At 33.6% G+C, this 3,460-nt stretch overlaps 1 long non-coding RNA gene across 1 annotated transcript; it reads right to left on the bottom strand.

Moving 5' to 3' along the window:
- Positions 1–2,624: 2,624 nt before the first annotated feature.
- LOC141702661 (uncharacterized) lies at positions 2,625–3,460 on the bottom strand. The gene is made up of 4 exons (XR_012567221.1): positions 3,313–3,460; positions 3,118–3,206; positions 2,822–2,914; positions 2,625–2,723 (listed from the first exon to the last, which is right to left on the bottom strand). It is a non-coding gene; the product is annotated as an uncharacterized LOC141702661 (long non-coding RNA).

Raw genomic sequence — 3,460 nt, 5'->3', positions numbered from 1 at the left:
AATATCATAAAAAAAAATTACATTTCTATTGAATTAAAATCAACCTAAAAATTATTTAAACTCACTATTTGTGAAAAATAATCTAAAATGTGATACTAGTAGAGTGTAATTTACTGTAATAAACATGATCAGGTATAACATCAAAAATTGAAGGCTCATACTGATAAAATTTAAATTCCAGTAAATAAATCAACTTTAAAACTGAACCTATACAATTATCATCAAATTTGAACTTGAAATATTATGAGGTTGAACTATACAATTTCCCCTGTCTGAGAAACAAACCTAACATCTAATAACAAAATCAATTAAATACTGTAAGCCATTTGATTACTTTTATATTAACTTCAAAACTGTCAAGGCATTTGATTATGTTTATACTGAACCAATGCAATTAATATAAATTTCAACAAATATTATCGAGTTTAAGTATACAATTGAACCCATTCCTTACAAAATTAAAGCTAAATTCTTGAAAAAATTAATAAAAAACTGGCAAGGCGTAACAGCTTAATAGCTTGGGATAGTAAAAATACTTACACATCATTGTACGGCAGGAGAAAATGCTGCCCTTTCCTAGAATCTTTAAATCTTGTACACAATTCACGCGACCTCTACACTGCACTGCCACATCCAATGGCACCGATTGTGCCTGGATCTACAAAGCTAATCATGTTGACCATCTTATGCTTCTTCACATATTCATTCAAGAAGCTACAAATTAAATTAAGCAGTCCTTAGTAAAGATTGTCATATTTATTCCAAGGCTATATACTCCGAAAAAAAACTTTGAATGAAAAGCTTATTGAATAAAAAGGCAAATGACAGAGCCGGCCATTTCACCGCCAGAGCACACTGCATGTATATCAGATAAGAACATGATTTGCTTCTTTGTAAAGCCAAATGCTTCTTTGCTTAGCTCAAAAGAAATTGTTCGGCCACCACTCAAGGCTTCCTTTGCCCATGTCCACAAACGTTTCATTGCAGAAGGATAATTCGGACCAATTTGAACAACAAGCTCTGGTTCAACATCTTCAATTACTTTATACGTCTTCTTCATTTTCTTAGCACGGGCTTTCTTGGTTTTCTAAAACAATTGCAAATAAAAATAATTAAAAAAACAGACTAAACAAACACATAGTACATATATTAACCATACTAAAAAAGCATTCTGACCTTGGCGGCCAAAATATGAAAAGTACTGCTATTATTTCCTGCAATTATCATGTTTCTCGGCCATGCAATAAAAGTTCCCATGGCTTCTTGAACAGTCAAAATTTCATCCCCGATAGGGAAGGGAATCTTAGCATCTCCTTGAATGACTTTAGTGATAGACACCCTTGTGTTCTTTTCTCCAAGACTTACTCCATGGATAGTCTTCTCATGTCCTTCGGAAACGTGTACTTCATCAATTGTTGCACAAGCAACAATGTTGCTCAACGATCCAACAGCCATCGGCATACAGAACCACCTGAAGAATCCACTTTCATTTCCTCAACAGCCCTTCCATTATCATCCTCACCTGCCACCTTTTTATTATCCTCAAGCTCCACCGCTAAATCCACAAACAAATTATCTATCAATGTCACATTTTTATGATCACCTACAGCCACATCCACATCCACATCAACCCCACCCTTAGAGTGACAGCTTGCCTGCTAGGAATTTGGTTTCGGACTACCATCATATTGTACACCATTTTTCGATGAATGTGCATTGTATTTTTCAAATTCAGCAGCCCAAAATGCATCTCTCTCTTTAATAATTTTGGAGTCTCCTCTGCCATGTACTTTTGAATTGCCTCACGTACCCTTTCTTCCACTGTCCTCGCTTTTTTTTTCCCTCGGAAGATCAAAATAAACCGACTGCTTCACATGAATTCCCTGACCACGTACTCTGCCTCCGTGCTCAGGCTTACCGAGCGCCATTGTTAACACATCATTAGTACCTTCAACTTTAAGCTTTCCTTCCTTAACCTCCTCCTTCATCTTTTCTACAAAAAATTCAGTAACATTTTTCACCATAAGCACATACATCCTTTAAGCACATTCATCCTTTAATTAAAATATTACACAACTAACACCAATTTGTTTTTACTAGTTATAAGCACATTCATCCTTTAATATATTTAATTTAATAGATTCAATTGCAAGCACAAGAGACAACTTAGTTTACTTGGTGGTACAGGGGACCTAGTAAGTACATTCATTGACAAACTAATCCAAGGATAAAAAAATATTAAAATAAAATATTAACCAACACAGAATACAAAATCTAGACATTTAATATTATGAACCAATTTTCAATATAAACATGTGTATTTGACTCTCTTAGTGAACAGGGGATTATTAAAATATATAATTAACTACTAATATTAAATATGATACAATCAACATGCTACTAGCACTAAAGGCATACAAACAAATCCTAAGTTAAACTAGAGACCACTAATTCGAATTATACATTGTAATAGAAAAAGATAAACTATAGAAAGGCTTCATGTGTATATAATTTATTAAAATTTAACTTTTGAAACTTCAGTTCCTTATTAAAAAATACACAAATATGTGCATCAAATAGAATGGACAATTATATTAATAACTTACAATTTCCTTAGCTTTTTCTGCAACTTCATCATTTAAAAAATTACCATCTTCGTCCATCCTTGCTAGGATCCAAGTGTCCGACCGATCTACTTCCTCTGCATCTGGATGAGATTCAGTCTACATTTACATGTAAAGGATCACCTTAGTAATAACATAAACATGCTTGTAAAATTAATATGAAGCAAAAAATGTGCTTGTTATTTCATTTCACTAACCCATTCATTCTCGAGATTAGCATAACCTTTTCGAGACATTCGATGTGGATATTTACTCAGCTTCCTTCTTTCTTGTTGTTCTTTATGAATTTTCTTCATAAAAAGCAGCAATAAGGTTAGAAGATCATAACTAAGTAAATATTAAAATGAATAAAGCTAAGTAGAAATATACCAGAAACTCAGGCGACGTGCGGTCAGCAACAAATATGTCCCAGTGTGATTTTTCTATAAAAGTAAAATCTGCAGGAGGATGTGCAAAAAATTGAGGTTGATCCAGATAAGGAAGAATGTAGTACTTGGTCAGCCGACATTTAAATTCCCTCCATTTTGCCCCGGCCGATCTGAATACCAACTTTTTTGCAGACTCAGGTACAACATAAGCCATCTACGTACATATACCAACAAATTTAAAGTTAAAAGGTGCTAGTTAATGAAGAACAAATAATAAAAATAAAAGTTAAAATGATGGAAGTTATTTATATTCATTTTACCTGCACACAGTCCCAAATTTTTGTCTTTGTCTCTTTAGGAACACATTTCCAAGAATCATGCCAGATCGGGGTTTTGGTTCTTGCCAAAACTCCAATATATGATTGCATCTCTTTACCTTCTTCACCATATGGCTCTCCTTTTGCATTA

The sequence above is a fragment of the Apium graveolens genome, unplaced genomic scaffold (assembly GCF_009905375.1).
Source record: "Apium graveolens cultivar Ventura unplaced genomic scaffold, ASM990537v1 ctg5464, whole genome shotgun sequence".
NCBI classification, from domain to species: Eukaryota; Viridiplantae; Streptophyta; class Magnoliopsida; order Apiales; family Apiaceae; genus Apium; species Apium graveolens.
This window is presented reverse-complemented; position numbering and strand designations above follow the sequence as displayed.